This window comes from Pleurodeles waltl, chromosome 5, assembly GCF_031143425.1.
Source record: "Pleurodeles waltl isolate 20211129_DDA chromosome 5, aPleWal1.hap1.20221129, whole genome shotgun sequence".
Taxonomy (NCBI): domain Eukaryota; kingdom Metazoa; phylum Chordata; class Amphibia; order Caudata; family Salamandridae; genus Pleurodeles; species Pleurodeles waltl.
The window spans coordinates 483,842,609-483,864,168 of record NC_090444.1 but is presented as its reverse complement, the minus strand read 5'-3'; positions in this window follow the sequence as shown (position 1 = coordinate 483,864,168).

Genomic DNA, 21,560 nt, shown 5'->3' with positions numbered 1-21,560 from the left:
AGAGTATTGCTAGCGCTACCCAGCACCATAGTATAAATAAGACTGGTGCTAGTGCAGTTTTGCATCAAAAAGTATAAATCAGGGACTTAGGTTCTAATCATGTCATTGGCGGTAAATCCCACTTACCGCTGCGGTGACGGCCCGCAACATACCGCTGCTGTGGCGAATATCCGTTTTCCATATTATGACACACACACATCAATCCAACAGAATACTGCCACATACACAAATCCGCCAGCCCAGAGGTCAGTGCTAAAGTGTTGGTACCAACACCCATACAGTTACGCCAACAAAACAACGCCCCACATCATGACCCACGAATTAGCACGGCAGACATTCAATGGCGGTAAACCATTGGTGGTACACACAGGCGCCCTCAGGATGGACACCCAAATACTAAAGTACACAACATAGGGCAATACCAAATACACACACCTGACACTGATACACACACCACAACCACTCACAGCACTATAAAACATACACCCACATTACCCACAACCCTTTAAGAATACAAATTATTGCCACCAGACTGACACCAAGACCACTGCAACAACTAGACACACACACCACAGACACCCATACATCCCTCATGCATCCAACTTCACACACCCAACCACAGTACCCAACATCCACACACTTACACACACCACACAACACCTATGTCCCCACAAAGGCACCCCCGTTTCACAGATGAGGAGTTGCGGGTCATAGTGGAGGAAATAGTCATGGTAGAGCCACAGCAGTTTGAGCACAGGAACAGCAAATATCCATTGCCAGGAAGATGGAGCTATGGCAGAGAATCGTGGACAGGGTGGAACGACCCATGAGGAAAGGTATGTTCCGTGGCAACAAGGTACCAGCTCGCCATACAGAGTACTGGCAGTGGACCCCCACGTCCTCCCCCACAGTTCACAGCATGGGAGGAACAAGCCTTGGCATTACTGCATCCTGAGGGACTCACTGGAGTTCCCGGAGGACTGGACACTGGTGAGTCAACATTTACTACTTATCACCCCCTATAATTGCATGCCATCTCACCCCTCATGCTCACTCCCCTCACTCCACTCCATCCCACACACTGCACCTACACATATGACTAACCGCAATGCCAAGCCCTGCATGAAATACCAATGCATGGACAGCCCTCCCAGCCCTTCATGGACACCTATCACAAAAGCATGCACAGTATGGAGAACTACCAATCCCACAATACATCACCATACACAAACAAAGGTGACAGGGCATCAGCAACGATAGAGAGGAAGATAGGGATGTCCAATATCTCACAGACATGAAGCATAATACATCACTTACATCTCCACAGGTGCACCAGCCAATCTCAGCAGAGAAGAGGTGCCATGACTAATCAGTCTCCCAACAGAAGATGCCCCCAGTGATGACAGTAACTCTGGACTTCAGGATCTAGATGAACTACCTGGCCCATCAGGGACCACTAGTCAGTCGGTCACCCCAGCCCACCCCCAGTCAACCACAGAGCCTCCCCCATCAGTATCCAACACCACAGCACCCACCCAGCATCCTCACAACTCTGTCCCCAGGACACATCAACCAGCAGTGTGCCCACCTGTACAGGGACCCCAGTCCACACCTCACACCCAAAACAATCAGGGGCCTGGGGTCAGTGGCAGTGGGCACACCGTTCTGGAGACACAGGGACAGGGCAACAGGGACACTGGGAGGGCTGCTGTGTGCCAGGGAGAGGACAAGCCCAGGGAACCGACTCTCTAGGAGGCACTCACCAATGTCCTGGGCGCCTACCAACAATCCAAGGACACGATGGCCCAGATCCTTAACAACATGCAGGAGAACAAGCGGATGCAGGAGATCAGGGAGGATTTGCAGGCTCTCAACACCACCATGATCTCCATAGCAGGGGTGCTGGTAGACATGACCAACATCATGAGGGAATGGACAGCACACAAGGCGGACCCTACCACTAGCCAGTCTATTGACCAGCCCTCCACTTCCACTGCAGCTAGTGGGCAGGAGACCCCACCACAAGACCCACAGGCCACCAGCACCCATCCCCCTGCAGAACTGAACCACCCCGCAAACGTTCCCTGTGACCCAGACAGAAGCCAGAGACACTTGCCATGACCAAGACCACCACCACCACCATGAAATGAGACTCTCCTGATTGTCCCCCTTGTGTCCCACCCTGTCACCTTGTCCACTTTGAACTGCCTTTTCTCCCCTTCCTACGGCCACTTGGACACTGGACCTGTGCTACCAACAGACTGGAACAATAACCTGGACTTTCCTCTACCATCACCCCATTCCATTGCATTTTTCAGTCAATTATTTGCACTACAATAGACATCCTTGAACACAATTTGAGTGACACCATTTTATGTGTTGAAAATGTGCATTTATGGGAACAGTCACATCTAGTGCAAATGATCTGAACTCTGTGATAGCATGCAAATAATGACCTGTAGCTGTCTGCAGTAAATACGTCAGGACACTGTTGTCATATCACCAACATCTCTAGAAGAACAAGCCATAGGTGACAGTAAGTTGAGAATCAAAGGACGTGAATGCCTTCATGCTACAGCCACACAGAAAACATCAATAGTCAGAGTAATGGTCAGTTGCACTGTCTCACCTTTGTGTCATTGGAAGTATTGACGTATAACTGATGTTTTGTTGTCCACATCCTCATCCTCTGCCTCCTCATCTTCATTGTCGTCAGGGCCCACTGCTGCCACAGGGTCATCTCCAGTCCCCTCCTCTTGCAGAAAAGGCACATGTCGTCTGAGGGCCAGGTTGTACAACATGCAGCATGCCACTACTATCTGGCAGACCTTCTCGGTGAGTAGCACAGGGATTCTGCTGTCTGATGCAGGCATCTGAACCTGCACTTTCGGAGGCCGTAAGGTCCTCTCGATTATTCTCCTGGTTCGCCCATGTGCATCATTATACCGGTTCTCAGCCCCTGTCCTGGAATTCTTCACAGGGGTCAGGAGCCACAATAGGTTTGGGTAGCCAGAGCCATCTGTAAATATTGAGGGAATACATTTAGCCTTACACAATCCTATGGGGATAACACTTGAAGGCATACACTGACATATAGTGGGTGGGGACTCTGGCTCACCTATTAGCCACACCCAGTGCCTCTGTAGTTGGGCCATCAAATTCGGGATGCTACTATTCCTCAGAACAAAGGCGTCATGCACCAACCTACAATACTTGGCAGTGACGTGGTAGATGTACTGGTCCACCAGGCACACCATTTGCACATTGAGTGAATGAAAACCTTTTCATTCTGATGGGGGGGGGGGGGCGCAATTTGTGCACCATCAGTGGCCTCAATATTATTGGGTATATGTCCCATTACATGAAATCAGGCCTTCACAGTGGCCAAATCACCTGGGGTAAAGAAATGTAGCTGCACATGTGTTTCACCATGCAGACAATACCCTTGCCAGCACGATTGAGAACATTGGCTGTGACATTCCTGCTGCCAAGCCCACTGTCACTTGGAAAGAACCAGTTGCCAGGAAGTGGAGCACTGATAGAACCTGCACAAGAGGGTGAGTCCCACTGGGATGAAGGATAGGTGATGTCATGACAGTCTCCAATTGGGCACACAGCTCTGTGATTGTGGCCTTGTCCAGTCTATAGGTGAGTATTACGTGCCTGTCCTCCAGTGTAGCCAAGTCCACAAGAGGTCTGTACACAGAGGCTTATCTCCTCCTCCTATTCATCCATAGTGGTAGGTATCTAAGGGACACAAGAGTGAGTAGGCCGTCACAATCTAAACAATGGAACCACCACCTCAGTGTGCATACAGCATTATTGTGATGGAACAGTTGGAATGGCAATGTATGTGCAATTTTTGGCAATGACGCAGTTATGGAAGATCTCTATATAGTACACCACCAGAAAATGGCGACCAACTGTCCTGTATCTAGGTGGAAGTGAGGTAACTCCTCCGATGGTAGGGGTCGTAGCGGAAGGCGGTCTTGCACCACCCAGCAATTCCTCATTGCTAATATGGGGCTCTATGGAGTACCGTGGCCAATGGGGGTCAGCAGCGGCAGTGACAGTGTACACCGCTGCGGATGTGACCACCATTTTCTGTCTATAACCTCACTTGATTCCTGACTTTCCACAGGAGAACATCTACACTGTGTGTGCTGCTGTGACCTGTGTCTTGAACCTACCATGGCCCGTGTGATTGAGGAAAGGGCCCCTGCCTTCACTTCAGAGGAGTTGGAGCACTTGGCAGATGGGGTCCTACCCCAGTATGAACAGCTGTATGGGCCTCCAGACCAACAGGTGAATAGTCCTTGGGCACGATGCATGTGGGAAGGTTGCATGGAGATGTGGGAACAGGCATTGTGTCATTTGGGGTGATGTCTGTTGGTAGTGTACATGGTGGGCGTGGGTGATGTGTGTGCCAATGGCATTGGAAACGGGATTTGTGGGCCATATGTGTGACAGGCTGGATTATATGTGCAGTGGTGTCCTCCTGTCTGTATTACCTGTGCAGGTCAGAGCCCATCAAAAGAAGGGATTGCATAGTACCATCGCCAAGGACATGCAGACCCTGGGGGTCTACAGCAGGCGGAGCACCCACTACAGGAAACAGTGGAAGGACCTGAGACGGTGGGCACGGAAGACCGCAGAGGCCCAGCTGGGGATGACCTCCCTGCAAGGAAGGGATGCCCGTCAGAACCTGACACCCCTGATGGCCCGCATGCTGGCGGTGGCCTACCCAGAGCTGGATGGGTGCTTGAGAGCATCACAGCAGCCGCAAAGGTGGGTTTACAGTGGGCCTTACTACAAGAATTGGTAGGTAGCATGGGATCCGGGTGATGGGTGTGAGTTAGTGGGTGTCCCTTAATGCCAGTTCAGGGTTTGCAACGTGATCCAGCTCAAGGGTAAGGGGTGTCTAGCAAATTCAGGTAACCTAGCTCGGTTGCATTCCACATCAGTCAGGGATTTGTGGGTCCCAGGAGGGATGCAGTTGGCAGTGGTTGGCCCTCATCTTTCTGTGGCATCTAGCCAATTGAATGCCTGGGCACTTCATAGTGCTCATTCCTGATCCCCGTGTGTGATGGTACTGTGTACGCCAACCGTGGTGTTTGTGCTGTAATTAACAAAGTGCTCCCTTTCTCTCCCTCCCCCCTTTCTCCTTCTGTCATCCTGTTCATGTGTGTATTAGCATCATCTGGGGGAGCAGCAGGGGCACCGGCGACAGAGAGAGATGCATCCCACAGGTCCCAGGAGGCAGAGTCCACCGATGCCGAGGGGACCAGTGGGACGGAGGGCGTGGGGAGCACCACAGTGGAGACAGGAGGTAACAACACTGACTCTGATTCCTCCTCCAATGGGAGCTCCCTGGTGGTGGCAGACACCTCTATGACCACCCCAGCTGCAGGTACAGCCACCACCCCTGTACCAGCACTGCCCTCCCAGTAGCCCCTCACGGAGTTGCCCGTGCCTGCTCACCCAGGGGGATGGGCAATTCCTTTGCCGCAGGCACCTCAGGCCCTGCCCCAGTGAGCCCTGCTGCCCTGAGTGAGGAGGCTATTGACCTCCTGAGATCCATCTCTTTAGGGCAGTCAGCCATTGTAAATGCCATCCAGGGGCTGGCATCCCAGGTGCAGCAATGCAATGCATTCCTGGAGGCCATCCACGTTGGATTGGCAGCCCAACAGAGATTGATTCAGGCTCTGGTCTCCTCTCTGATGGCATCCCTTGTCCCTGTTTTTACTGTTTCCCCTCCAACTACCACTTACCAGTCTCATTCTCCTCAACCCCAACCCATCCCATGCACACATCCAGACAAGCATGCACACAAGACATTGCACAAGAGTCAAATGCAGGCACCACAATTCAGTCCACAAGCACTCGCACAAACAACAGAGAGTTGCACACACATCCAAATCCACAGCCTTCACTGTTTCCCCCTCTTCATACTCCTCCTCCACCTCCGTCACGGTCATGTCCACACTCACACCTGCATGCACTGCTTCCACAGCCACCACCAGCATCACCACACCAAGCAGCACACACACCTCACTAGCAGACACCTCCACAACATCCATCCACGCGTCCCCTGTGTCCTCTCTCACCCTGTCTGTCCTTCCCCTCCCAAAGGACACAAACGCAGGCACTCAGACACCCAACAGCCATCCACCTCACATCAGCACTCTCCCCATGCACCTGCATCTAAGTCAAGCAGACGTACACCTCCAACAACCACTTCCTCAACCTCTACTCCCATCCCTCCTCCCTCATCCCACTCCACCATCCCTAAAAAGCTTTTCCTTACCCAAATTGACCTCTTCCCCCCTGTCCTGCAAGTAAGTGTCACGACTCACGTGCTGCTTGCGCCTGGAATTTGCAGATCTGGTGGCGTGAATCTTCAATGTTCGGCTTTGGCCCAAAAAGGGGCGACTCTTTCTGGTAGCCACGGTGCTGTAGGCAATGGAGACACCAAGAACAGACCGTGCCCTTCAGAAAGTAGCGCCAGAGGGAAAAAAACCCTTAAAAAGGGGAAAAAACCTCCAAACAGGAAGACTCCTGGAGAAAAACAAGAGCAAACAAACAGGAATCCAGAAGGAGCAAAAATCAGAAAACACAGAATGCTGAATCCAAAACCAAAAGGCAAGGAAATCAGGAGCGAAGACACTAACTGAGCAGAAAGTGTTGCAGCGCAAAGAAAGAGGAAAAACACTGCCCTTATATACCAAAAAACAGGAAGTGACCCACAGGAAGTAAAAGGACACCATCTTAGATAGGGAAACAATACATAGAACAGAATAGTAGAGGAACCATAGAGAATAGGGAACAAGGAATGCTGGGAAAGCACAGGAATCTGGGAAGGAGGAAAAAACATAAAGAAAGGCACACAACAGACTGCAAAAAAGAAGAAGGACAAAGAAACGAAGAAAAACAGGTAAGAGGGTTCAGAGACCCCTGGGACAGTGAAAGGCAGAAGGAAGAACGAGGCCCCAAGCAAATCTGGGGCCTCGAAACGCACAGGAGAGGCTGGGGGCGCGCCGCGTCTTAATAACGCGGTGCGCGGCCCGAGCCGAACGCCCGGCAGAAGTCGAGCTCTCGGCTCGCGCCGCACCGCGCGGCGCGACAGTAGGTCCCCCTCCCGAAGGCCCAGGTTTAAGAGGGAATAAACAGTGAAAGCGTTGAATCAGGAGAGGAGCGTGAACGGAAGAGGCATCTTCCCATGAACATTCACTGAGAGGATAACCCTTCCAATGAATCAGATACTGAAGTCGTTTATGAAAAAGACGAGAGTCACAAATTTCCTGCACTTCATATTCAGGAGCATCATCCACAAGGACAGGAGGTGGACAAGGAAACTGACGTGAGTAAGGATCAGGCACATAAGGTTTAAGCTGAGAAACATGAAAAACCGGATGGATCTTCCATGTATGGGGTAAGTGAAGACGGACAGTGACAGGATTGACCAACTGGAGAATACGGAAAGGCCCATAGTAACGAGGTGTGAACTTGTTTTGAGAGAGACGTGAGGGCAAGAATTTGGAGGAGAGCCAGACTTTATCTTGCAGATGATAATTTGGATTGGTTGTACGTCTCTTGTCTGCAGCCTTCTTCATATACCTTTTGGTATGTAACAAATTAGATCGAATTAGTTTATGGAGTTGGAGAAGGCGTTTGGAGAAATAGTTAATAGCAGGTAGAGGAGAGTTGGATTGTGGAGAAGTAGGGAAAGAGGTAGGATGAAAACCATAGGAACAGAAAAAGGGAGTGACCTTGGAGGCACTATGGACTGAGTTATTGTAGGAAAACTCAGCTAAAGAGAGGTAAGTGCTCCAGTTACTTTGGGTAGAATTGCAAAAGCATCGAAGATATTGCTCTAGTCCTTGGTTCAGACGCTCAGTCTGTCCGTTGGTCTGAGGATGGAACCCTGAAGACAAGGCTCTATTTATATTCAGGGTTTTACAAAAATGCTTCCAAAATCGGGAGATGTACTGAGGTCCTCTATCAGATATTATGGTATGTGGAAGTCCATGGAGACGGAAGACATGATCTATGAATATTTGACTTAGTTCTTGAGAAGTAGGCAGCTTTTTTAGGCCAGTGAAATGAGCCATTTTTGTGAAAGAATCCACTGTGACCATGATAACCCGGTTTCCTGCTGATGGTGGGAGCGAACACATAAAATCAGTAGAGATAGTATGCCATGGGGCCGATGGAACAGGCAAAGGCTGTAGTAATCCTGCCGGTCTGGTGTGAGGTATTTTGACTTGGGCACATATGGGACAGGCCTGAACGTATTTTTCCACATCCAGTTTCCAGGTAGGCCACCAGAAAAATCGTGAAAGTAGTTCTTGTGTGGCTTTGATGCCTCTGTGACCAGCTACAGGGGAATCATGGCACATTTGTAATGCTTTCTTTTGCACCTTGTTTGTAGGGAGGAATATCAGGTCTTGGTAATAAAAATATCCTTGTTTCTTGTACAATAATGGTCTTAGTTCTTCTATGTCATGGTCCGATAGGTTGGCGTATTCTTGTTGTACTTCTTCCAGGAAAGACTGAGCCACTCCAATGATCTTACTGGGTTCTAGAAGATACTGGGATGAGGAAGGAGAACACTCTGGATATCGGCGAGACAGAGCATCAGCCACAATGTTTTGAGATCCTGGAATATATGTAATATAAAAATCGTACTGACTGAAGAAAAAGGCCCAGCGGGCCTGACGACTATTCTGGCATACAAAATTTCTTAAACATTGTAAATTACGGTGGTCTGTCCTCACCTCAAATGGTTCCTTGGAACCCATCAGAAACTGTCTCCACTCAAGGCAGGCTGTTTTCAGAGCCAATAATTCCCTTTCAAGTACGGAATAATGTTGTTCAGCTGTGGAAAGGATATGAGACAAATAGAAAACAGGATGTTCAAGGCCATCATCCTCTTGTCGTTGGAGTAAGACAGCTCCGATGGCTCTCTCAGAAGCATCAGTTACTACTATAAATTGCTTGGTGGTATCTGGATGTCTTAAGATGGGGGCTTGGGTGAAGGCTCTCTTTAAGCTTTGAAAGGCTGCTTCAGCAGCCTCAGTCCAGACAAACCCCTTCTTTAAATTGTCCTTCTTTAAGGTGTGAGTTATGTGGCTAGTCTGACTGGCAAAGTCTAGAATGAATTGTCGATAGAAGTTTGCTAAACCTAGGAAACATTGTGTTTCTTTTATGGTAGAAGGAGAAGGCCACTCTAGGATAGCTTGTACCTTTTCTTGATCCATAGCTATGCCGGTGGGACTTAAATGATAGCCCAGATATTTGACTTCCGTCATGTCGAACTCACATTTCTCTGGTTTGCAAAATAGTTGATGATCACGAAGTCTTTGAAGAACTTGTTTAACATGGGAAGTATGGAGTTCAGGATTTCTAGAATAAATAAGAATGTCGTCTAGGTAGATCACGACTGTCTGATTCAGTAGGTCTGAAAACACTGAGTCCATAAATCTCTGGAAGATTGCGGGGGCGTTAGTAAGACCAAACGGCATAACCCTATATTCAAAATGGCCAAATGGGGTCCTGAATGCTGTCTTCCATTCGTCGCCTTCTCTTATGCGTAAAAGGTGGTAGGCTCCTCGTAAATCCAATTTAGTAAAACGTTGGGCCCCTCTGATTGCTTCCAGTATGTCCCTGATGAGAGGCAAAGGATAACGATCTTTAATGGTAATTTTATTCAGACCTCGAAAATCCAGGCACGGACGAAGATCCTTAGTCTTCTTGGGCACAAAAAAGAGAGGGGCCCCAGCCGGAGACGACGATGGAACAATAAGACCACTCTGTATATTTTCGTCCAGATACTCCTTTAGAACTTCTTTTTCGGGTTCCGTGAGGGAGTACATCCTCCCAAAAGGAACAATTGTGCCGGGTTCCAATGGAATTGCACAATCATATTCTCGATGTGGAGGTAGCACAGGTTTTGACGGTTTTTGGAAAACATCCTGAAACTCCAAATAGTGGTCTGGGATCCCTTGGACCGTATTAATGGACATACCAGTGGCACCTTCAGTAGCTAAGGATCTTTTCGGAGACCAATACTTGTCGGAAGTAAAACAATTCTCATGACAAAATTGCGAAGACAAAGAGACTGTCCGGGTAACCCAATTTATATATGGGTTATGTCTGATGAGCCACGGAATTCCAAGAATGATGGTATGGTTAGGGGACGTAATAAGATCGAAGGAGATGTGTTCTTGATGGTTTCCCACCTGTAGACTTAACATCAGGGTAGTGGTGTCTACAGGACCAGAGGATATCAAAGATCCATCCACAGTGTGTACCTGTTCGGGTACTTCTTTTGCTTGAGTAGGAACTAAGTTAGCAGCGGCCCACGTCTTGTCCATGTATATACCACTAGCACCACAATCTAGTAATGCCATAGTCTTTTCTTGACGACCGTCAGGAAGTTGTAACAGGACCGGAAAGATGAACAAGGCAGTTGTATTGTCATTAAAGGAGCTGATGGAAGGTATAGCTGTAGATCCCGTCCCCTCCCTTCTTACAGAGGACGGGAGGTGGCGTTTCCCGAAGGCCTGGACGGACGTACTGGACAGGTACGGAGCATGTGACCAGCAGAACCACAATACAGGCACAACCCTCTCTTGCGTCTGTCTTCTCGTTCACTAGCAGAGAGCGGACCTCGGGTAGTATCCACCTGCATGGGTTCCCCTTCGATGTCTCTAGCAGGAGTGCGAGGTTCCTCGGAACGCTGCAGGTAAGCACGTGAGCTACTTGGCTGGGCAAACCCTCTACTCCTTTTCTTCTCCGATCTCCGTTCCTGAAGACGATATTCGATGGACAGTGCTTGATCCATCAGGCCACGAAGATCTTCCGCTCTGGTAGAATGCACTAGTTCATCCTTTATTTCTTCTTTGAGTCCTCTACGAAATAATGTTACCAGAGTACGTTCCACCCAAGTGGTCTCTGCCGCCAGCTGACGAAAACGGGTTATATATTGCAGGACGTCTTGGGAGCCTTGTTGGATGTCGCACAAGGCTTCTTCAGCGGAGGCTTCCAATCCAGGACGACTAAACATCTGTTTGAAGCGACTCACAAAGGCGGAATAGTCTGACAATACAGGGTCGTTGGAGGACACCATCGGGGTTGCCCAGGCCAAGGCTGGACCGGATAAGGCACTGATAAGATAACCCACCTTGGTCCTGTCGTGGGAGAATTGAGTAGGTCGGAAGGCGAAATACACCGTTAAAGCATCCAAGAACTCGCGAAGCTTGGTTGGTTCACCAGAGAAACAAGGGGTAGAAGCGGAGATTGTCGGAACATCACTGGTGCGGAGGGCCAAAGCCTGTCGTAACGCAGCATTTTCATTACGTAGTTGGTGCAATTCCTGGGCTTGTTGCTGAATCGTGGTCAACAGAGATTGCTCCGGATCTGCAGCAGCCGCCACTGTATTATCCATGGTGTTTGAGGACGTCGGAATGGTTTGGCGCTGCAATCTGTCACGACTCACGTGCTGCTTGCGCCTGGAATTTGCAGATCTGGTGGCGTGAATCTTCAATGTTCGGCTTTGGCCCAAAAAGGGGCGACTCTTTCTGGTAGCCACGGTGCTGTAGGCAATGGAGACACCAAGAACAGACCGTGCCCTTCAGAAAGTAGCGCCAGAGGGAAAAAAACCCTTAAAAAGGGGAAAAAACCTCCAAACAGGAAGACTCCTGGAGAAAAACAAGAGCAAACAAACAGGAATCCAGAAGGAGCAAAAATCAGAAAACACAGAATGCTGAATCCAAAACCAAAAGGCAAGGAAATCAGGAGCGAAGGCACTAATTGAGCAGAAAGTGTTGCAGCGCAAAGAAAGAGGAAAAACACTGCCCTTATATACCAAAAAACAGGAAGTGACCCACAGGAAGTAAAAGGACACCATCTTAGATAGGGAAACAATACATAGAACAGAATAGTAGAGGAACCATAGAGAATAGGGAACAAGGAATGCTGGGAAAGCACAGGAATCTGGGAAGGAGGAAAAAACATAAAGAAAGGCACACAACAGACTGCAAAAAAGAAGAAGGACAAAGAAACGAAGAAAAACAGGTAAGAGGGTTCAGAGACCCCTGGGACAGTGAAAGGCAGAAGGAAGAACGAGGCCCCAAGCAAATCTGGGGCCTCGAAACGTGCAGGAGAGGCTGGGGGCGCGCCGCGTCTTAATAACGCGGTGCGCGGCCCGAGCCGAACGCCCGGCAGAAGTCGAGCTCTCAGCTCGCGCCGCACCGCGCGGCGCGACAGTAAGAGCAAAGTCCCAATGACCCAGCCCAGCACCTCACCCAAACAGTCCACAGGGACAGTGGAGGCACCTCCTAGTCATGGAGGCAAGACAGTGAAAGATCCCACTCCACCAGCCAGGAAAGGGAAGGATCTCACTCCACCAGCCAGGAAAGAGAAGGATCCCACTCCATCAGCGAGGAAAGGGGAGGATCCCACTAAACCACCAATGCAAGAAAAGGTTCCCACTCAACCACCAATGACAGAAGAGATTCCCACTCAACCTCCAATAACAGAAGAGGTTACACTCAACCACCAATGCAAGGCAAGAAGCCCTCACCTCCAGCTGAGACACAGAAGACCTCAGCTCCAGCAGAGGCTGCCCAGGAGGCACCTCCCCCAACAGAGACAATGCACCCCTCACCTCCAGCAGAGGCTGGCAGGGTACAACCACCACCACTACTGGTCATGGAACCCTCACTCCAGCTGAGACACATCAGCCCTCACCTCCAGCAGAGGGCATGTAGGCCACCCTCCAGGGACTGTTGTACAAGGAGCCCCCTGCAGGATCAGTGGGCAAGTTCCCCACTTCAGAGAATATGACCTTTCACTCCCTAGCATTAGGAAATGGGCATGAAGCCCCCTCCAGGATCAGTGGGCAACTTCCCCACCTCAGAGAATACAACCTTGCACTCCCTAGCATTGGGAAATGAGCAGGGAGCTCCCTGCAGGATCAGTGGACACGTTCCCCACCTCAGAGACTGTGACCTTGCACTCCACAGCATTGGGAAATAGGCATGGAGCCCCCTCCAGGATTAGTTGGCAAGTCCCCCCCCTCAGAGACTGTGACCTTGCACACCACAGCATTGGTAATTGGGCATGAAGCCCCCTTCAGAACCTATGAACAAGTTCCCAACTTCAGCTGAAGTGCCCCACACCCTCTTTCCCCTTGAGGTGCCTGTCTACTTCTGTGATGTTGCCCCTGCACAGTTTTGTGCATAGTTAGTCAGGATCAAGTTGAGGCTTGGACTGTGCCCTGTGGGCCTTATGGACTTTGGACTCGCCATTTGCCCTTTCTGGACAATTGTTTATGTATCTCTGTTCTAAAATTGGTTCATATGGTGGCTTTTGCCTTGCAATTACAATTTCAGTAATGCCGACCTCAAGAACTTATATTATTGTACTGTCTGTTCTGTGACATTGATTTACGTCTGCAGCTGGTTGTGTGTATGGTGTGTGTGTGTGAATGGTGTGTGTCGTGCATATGTGTCACTCTCCTTTTCCTCCCTTCCTCCCTTGTGAGCTGGGTGGATGTACTCACCATTGTCGTCTTTGTTGGTGTTTGTGTTCCAGGTGGAGCATGGCGTAGAAGAGCATCGGGAAGACTTGAAGCTCCATTTCCATGGTGGCGTGAATCTTCTTTGTGTCTCTGTTGGGGAGTCTCTGGACTTCTGTGATGTGTTTCTGCAAGGCTTTTGATGGCGTTGGTACCACCCCAGAAATTGTGGTGGTTTGCAGTGTCATGAGATGGTGGGCAATACCTTGTCTTCCACCTGGCTGTTGATGGCTACCACCCTGGCGGACGGTGTGGTACATTAGCTGTCTATGGGAGTTCTCACCCCCATGGTCTTAATTTGGTGGTAATTACCACCAGCCTTTTGGCAGTATTACTGTCACTTTAACAGTCACTGCCAATGTCATAATGATCACCTTAGTCTTTTTCTTAAAGATTTTTCTGACATTTGCAGCTGTTGTAGTCCTTCTGAGTGCAGTGTCCAAGTGCGGGCCATGGGTCCAGCAGGGGAGTCCTTCTTCTTGTCTTGTTCCAGTAGGAATCTGGGATAGGGTATAGCTCTGCCAATTTTATCCTTGCTCCTGAGATGGAAAGCAGGAAGGGGCCTCTGTCCAATCACAGACAGGCCACCACCCTCTTGAGTGACCACTTCCTGGGAAGTGTGGCAAAAATCAATCCCTGGGAGCAACATTCTTCCAAAATCTAAGATGGCAAAACCTCAGGCTTAGAATTTAGGTCTGGCCGAGCCCACCCACTGGTGTGGCTGTCTGGGTTTTGCATGATATTGGGGAGGTACAGTTGATGTCTCAAATGTCCTTCCCTCCTTTGAAGATCAGTTTGGCTGCTCTCCCCCAACCTGTTCTACCATCTGCTGAGGCAGATCTACTCCCACCAGATGCTTCCTTTGCTTCAGCGCTGGCCACTTCACACCTCATCAAAGTAGTCTGGCTCAAGCTACCAGAGGCTGACCAATCAAAGCAGAGCACCACAAGCTGAAAACTGGTAACTTATAGTGAGAGATCTAAAACTCTTTATAGGTACAAGTTATATTAAATTCAACAGTGACATGTTGTTAGATGTATTCTAACTTTTAGTTTGATACTAAACTTGCCATATTTAGCTCCTTCCTATTTAAAGTCTCTCCATGTTAGCCTATGGAACCCATTCACTGCAATGGGGGGAAATTAATTTAGCTATTTTTCCCCAACCAGGGCCTTTAAAACATCTTTAATAAAGTTCCTGCTTATAGTTATATAGCACCCAGCCCTGAGGACACTTGGGGCATACCCTAGGGGTGACTAATATGTAAAAATAAGGTAACTTAGGACTTTGGAAGTATTTTAATTCCAAAGTCGAATTTGGGGTTAACTTTAACTTCAAAGAAGCCAGCGAGGCAGGCTTTCCTTTAAATTGACACTGGGTACCACAGCAGTACACCTATGAGCGTACTACCTATGCTGGGGTTCCTAAACCTACATGCCCTACCATATATTAGGGACTTATAGATAGGATTTTACATCCAAATATAATTAGTCTAATTTTCATATCTATTGTAATCAGAGCACATGGGCCTGGGACTGTTTAGCAGTGACCAAGGCACCATCAGAGCCAGAAAAACACCAGTATGAGTGAAAATTGGGAGCAAAATGTTAGGGGGCTTCCGCAATCAGCCCAGTTTTCCACCACACTCTGACCCCCCCTCTCACACCAGGGAGACATTCTCACACCTACTCTCACACCCAGACATACCCACTTTCACATCCTCAGAGGCAGTCTCAGATCTAGACAGATACTCTCACACCCATACACACAGTCTCACATGCACTCCAACACCCAGGCAGACACTCTCACACCCACTCTCATACCCAGCGACCCTTCTCACACCCACTCTCACACCTAGACACACCCTCTCACACTCAATGTCACACCCAGACATTCTCAAATCCACTCTTATGCCCAGACACATGGTCTCACACCCAGCCTCTCCCTCTCACAGCCATTCTGATACCCAGACACTCTCACATCCACTCTCACACCCACACACACTCTCTCACATCAAGACACACCCTCTCACACTCATTCTCACACACAGACAGTCTCATATTAAGGCTAACACTCTCACACCCAGATACTCTTACAGCCACTCTCATATACAGTCACATACTCACACACACAATATCACACTGATACAGTCCTGGCTGTCTGGGACCTAAGAGTGAGAGTTACAGCTGTCATTTTGCTGTATTAGGAAAGGGTCCTGGGGCTAAAATATGGACAGCAAATGTGTGTGAAGGGGTCAGGGTAGGAGTTCCCTGACTCCAGAGGTTGATATAAATGTGGCACAATAGTAAACAATGGGCACAAAATTCCCAAAATAGTTTTTTTGTTGCTTTTGAGACCCGTGGGTAGATCCGCGGAACCAAATGAGATTTAAAAAAATAGGTATTAAAAATAAATAAATATGTTTATGTTAAAAAGGTTGGCTCTGAAAAGGTGATCATCATACATGAAACAGGATGCAGCCTCTCAAGTTCTGCAGGCAACACCCTGTTGCCTTTGTCAGTTAGATGAGCTCCAAACATTTTTATATCACACCATTCATATCAAACAATAAACTATTATGATATATAGAGCCCATGTTATAGTCTCTGAGAAATTCAGAAACAGTTTTATTTACATGTTTTCTGGATATGTTTAATTGTGGACAAAATTCACTTGACCACTTCCACTTCTTCCTTTGGCAAATTTTAGAAAAAACAAAGACAGTGTGTAGGAAAAATGCCATTAATTTTTCAAAGTTATCCTTCATTAGGATTTCAAGACCTGTCCCTGTAACTGTACCCAGGTCATTGCAACAACAGTACACAATTAAGAGGTCTGGATGTTGGCAATCCTTAATGCTTTCAACCAAAGGGAGTAATTGATGCCACTTTAACCCTCTCTTGTCAACCCAAGTCATATCCACATTAGATAAACCAAGGTTCCTGTCAATGCCACTTTTTCTAGCACTCTCTCTGGTACAAAACACAAAGCTATGTCCCACAAACCACCCTCTGAGCATTCTGGAGGGAAGCTGGGTTGCCACATAGGAAAAGGTTGTAGCTGAATGAGACAGATTTGAAATGAAAGGAAGTTTGAATGGAGGTTATTAGTTACAGCGTGAAAGAATACATTTGATTGGTTGTTGTAAATATGTTTGTGCATGAAGCTAGGTAGTGATATTGTGTGAAAAGTAAGTAGATGTTGAATTAACTTTAGAGAAGTTGCAAAAAGGTATTGTTTGTGATAATTTAATTATTTCAAAAATTCAACCACACCTGTTCAATTTAGTTTAATACTAAGCATGGTGCACTGAGAAACTGTAATGAACTTGTGACCTTCTGCTGTAGCAGAATGTTGTAGACTATGTTACCATGGTAGCACAGCTACAAGAGCATGGAGGGGAAAGGAATAGAAAAAGGGGTGGACTGACAATGCGCCAAGACCCTGGCTATACAGGAAGAGGTGCCCCCACAGTGTAAACTTATCTCATGGAATATTGCGGGCTATGATGCTAAGTTATCTGATCAGGCGTGGGTTAGGTGTGTGACTAATTTTGATGTGATCATGCTTCAGGAAACCTGGTCAGAGGGGTTGTCTGTGTGGGATGGGTATAACAGATTTGCAATTCCAGCTGTGAAGTCTCTTGGTGGCCGCTCAAAAGGTGGCTTGGTTGCCCTAATCCGCCTCTCTAAGACAGTGGGTGCTTTTCAAATTCACTGCAATCACCAAGGTATATTGCTGATATGGGTAATTTTCTCTAATAATTTTAATATTTTACTGGTTAACTTTTATAACGCTGTGTGGGATGTGGGATGCCAAATTGGGGCCCTGTTGTCCGTTCTTCAGATTTTGAAACACAGAATGGAGGAGATGGGGTTAGAATTCTGTGCTATTGTCTCTGGAGACTTTAATGCTAAGCTGGGTAGGCTCAGTACTGTGGTTAATCCCTTTATTTTTGACTGCGAGGATTATTCAGTGGATGGTCTGCAGGACTCCAGAGACAGGGTTCTCATCAAGGAACTCAGGAAGATGGGCCTTCTGAATTTGTGTGATATAGAAGCCGTAGGCACTCATCAACTCCCAACCTATGTGGGAAGAGGATCTGAATCCACTATTGACTATATTTTTATGTCTCCACCTATGAAAGACCTGGTGATTTGGGGGGAGGTGCTAGGGGAGAGTTTCAGTGATCATAATCCCCTTATAGTATCCTTTAAACTCCCTGGGGCCCTACGTAAATTAGGACGAGGTAGGCCGGTAGTAGTGGAGATAAAGGACCAGGGTAGGCGGCTTGGGTGGAAGCAAGTGGATTCCCTAAAAGTTGTAGAAAGGGTGGTGGGGGAAAATTTACATTTATTTATGGACACACTCTTGACAGAGGCTCCTAATCCTAAAACTGTTATTTAATGCAATAACAGTAGTAAATGCAGCAGTGAGAGACAGCCTTTTTTCAGTAGGCAGCCAACCTAGTAAACGTAATTGTGGTTGGTACGATAAGACCTGCTATGTTGCAAGGGCAAACCTGAAGATGGCCACTAAGAAACATCCTAGAGATTGGGTCCTCGTAAAAGAAGCTAGAATGAAATATAAGAGGGCCCTGGGAGATAGCAAGATAAAACATAAAGATAAAGCGTGGGAAGAGTTAGAACGTGCCATAGCTCTGAAGGATCCTGGCCTGTTTTGGAAAGTGGTAAATAGAGATTCCTTTGGAACAGATACATCTGAGGGCCTTGGCTGTAACATCGCCCCGGAAGCATGGGTAATTCATTTTGTAGTATTTTTGAGGGTTCTCCCCTAAGAAATAACCAGGAGAACGAGTATGAGATGGCTCCCAACCTAGCAATTAGGTTTTCGCTCCAGGAGGTTATGGATGCGATACAGAGTAGTGCGAGCAATAAAGCTCCAGGCCCGGATTCGATCCCTACGGACTTGTATAAAGCGAACCCCCAGTTATGGGCACCTGTTCTCTTAAATGTCCTTAATGCAGCAGTTACTGGGGGTACCCCTGCCTCTTGGAGACTGGCATGTATTGTCCCAGTGTTTAAAAAGGGCGACAAAATGATCCTAAGTCCTACCGCCCTATTTCTCTACTGGATTTTTCGGTGAAGATTCTGGGACGGATTATTTTAAGGCGTCTGGAGTCCCGGATGATAGGGAATGATATCTTAAGCCGGGACGAGTATGGTTTTAGGGAAGACCTTGGCACGCGAGATCAATGTCTCAACCTACTGATGCTGATCGGCAAATACACGCAGGCTGGGAAAGGTACGCTCTATCTTGCTTTTATGGATCTTAGCTGTGCCTTCGATAAGGTGAACCGGTCTATATTATGGGAAAGGTTAAATCAGCTAGGGCTGGATCCGAATATTGTAGAGTTGCTCCGATATCTACATTCTGGGACGGTTGCAAAGGTGAGGATGGAATGGGGAATGGTCAGAGGCCTTTAAGCTTTCAAGGGGTGTGCGCCAGGGCTGTGTTCTGGCTCCTACTTTGTTCCTTCTATATACAAATGGATTGTCTGATTTTCTGATGAAACATTGTAGGGATGTTCCAAAGGTGAATGGTACTGATATCCCTGTGCTAATGTACGCGGATGACGCAGTCCTCATGGTCCGTACTATGAATGGTCTCCGGGAAATAGTTAGAGCTTATTCCTCCTTTATGTCAGCTTTGGGTTTAGAGGTCAATTTTAAGAAATCTCATTTTATTGTGTGTGGAAGACCCTTGAGTAGGGTGGGGGAGCTAAGGGTGGAGGATCAAATTATTAGTTGGGTCCATGAGTTTCCATTCCTAGGGATTATTTTTGATGAGAAAGGATCTTGGAAACCTTGTATTGCCAGAAAGGGTGCGCTTTTTCATGCAGCAGTTGGCGCAACTTTTGACTTTGCTGTAAGGGTAGGTAGTAAACCTATCCAGCCTTTGCTTGAAATTTATAGGCGGAAATGCCTCCCTGTCCTGCTGTATGGTGCTGCACTTTGGGGGTATAGGGACTCCCGAGCCCTTACGGTGGAAGAAAATCGGTTCTGTAGAAGGCTATTGGGAGTTGGCCAAAATATCCCTGGTTTTAGCCTTCATTTGGAGCTGGAGATTGAGTTTGTGCAGGACACTATTCAGTTGGCTCCCCTTCTGCTATGGATCTCAATTTGGACTAACGAACATGCCACTCTGAATAGGGATATCTTAAAGGATTGTCTGGCTTGTGACAATGTAAAGAATATTACCTGGTTGATGCACATAAGGAGGATGGCTCGTGATTTGGGGCGGCCTGAATTGGTTGATTATCCTGAAGGCCTGACCAGTTGTGATAAGAAATGGGTTAAGGAGAATTTTTTAAGAATCCAGAAGAACAGGAGGGAGGGGTAGGCCTTAGGGAAAAAATCGATCAGGGATTTCATTATGTTAAAGATGTGGGTAGGTCCTGAGCGCTATCTCTTAGAGATAAAGGATGTGAGGGAAAGGACTCTCATAACCTGTTTCCGTTTGGGGATCATCAGAAGTAATCTGTGTTTCCCGTTAGGTCAGTATGGGGACAAATGTATTAGACCCTGCCCCTGTGATGGGGTGTCCCTACAGACCTTGCCCCATTTAACTTTGTTTTGTGTTTTTTATGCACCATTCAGAACTCGTTTTTTATTACCTCTCCTAAGGCCCAAGGGTTTTGTGCAATATCGTCCTGCTTTTAAGTGGCTGCAAATGGCCTCAGATGTATTGGTGTGGAAGGGGCTGGGATCATTCCTGAAGGGAGCTATTACTTGGCGTAATAATGTGGAGTTTTTAGAATGAATCTTTCTATTTTATTGTTTCTATGCATGTGGTTATATATGTTTTTATTCCTGATGGGTGTTCTCATTATTTATGGTTTTATTGCTATTTTTAACAAATGTATTGGAGAATATTTATTGTAATGGATGAATTTTTTCATACCAAATAAAAGTAAAAAAAGTAAAAAAGTAATAGAAAAAGACTAGACTGTGACTTTGTTGTCGCAAACACATAGCAAAAATAAATTTCATAGTCCCACTATCAAATTGGGCTATCTTTGTTGTATAACGTAGGTTGAATATAAAAGAGAGACTGCAATTGGTTTTCTGATTGAGTAACCTTAAAAGCTAAGTTGAAGAGTTTACCATTAATGGGTGCCTTGCGTGAGAGTGGTGTACTATTATTCTTCTTGGTTCTTGGATATTTTCATTGAGAAGGAGTTCTAACTGAAACTGAAAGAGAAACATACTCAGATGCACACCAAGCAACACACTTAACAGGTGTACATGTAGTCAAACGTAGTTTAATTTATGATGCATTAGTAAAGACATGAGTATATATAAGGTGAATGAAAGTGTGCAGCATAATGATAAAAAGTAAAACTAAATATAACTAGGGTTGTGATTAAAATAATGAAAAGCAGAATAATCACCAAAGAAGGAATTAAAGGCTTTACTTGGCATTAGAAAACCTGCTTGAGAAAACTTCATGTTTTCCTTTACTATGGAAAACCTACACCTGAGCTAGGTTACAGGTAGGCCACAGAGTAGAGTGCTTTGCGATTAAAAGATTTAAACATGCTGTACTGAGTTTCACAAACTTAGATGTGCACATCCACTCAATATGGCTAGTTATATATAGAATCTCCCACTCATACTTCAACTCACATACCCATTTACAAAAGGATAGAGCCACTCACACAACCAGTTAGACACAGAAAGAACCACTTACACATTCATGCACTCAGCAGAGGGCAGGAATGCATGGAGCAGTGTCAACGCTAGTTAAGTAGTGATACAGTCTCTACCATATGTAGTGAAGTACTCACAAAATCTGGTTGGCCATTCACACAAGTAGTTCTTTAAATATTGTTTGGGCATACTACTGCAGAGCCAGACTGCACATTTTTATTGTCAGTTCGTCCTGGTTTTCAAATGTACTTTTCCAAGTGTACATTTCTCATTTTCTACGCAGAACTCACACTTCAACTATGTTG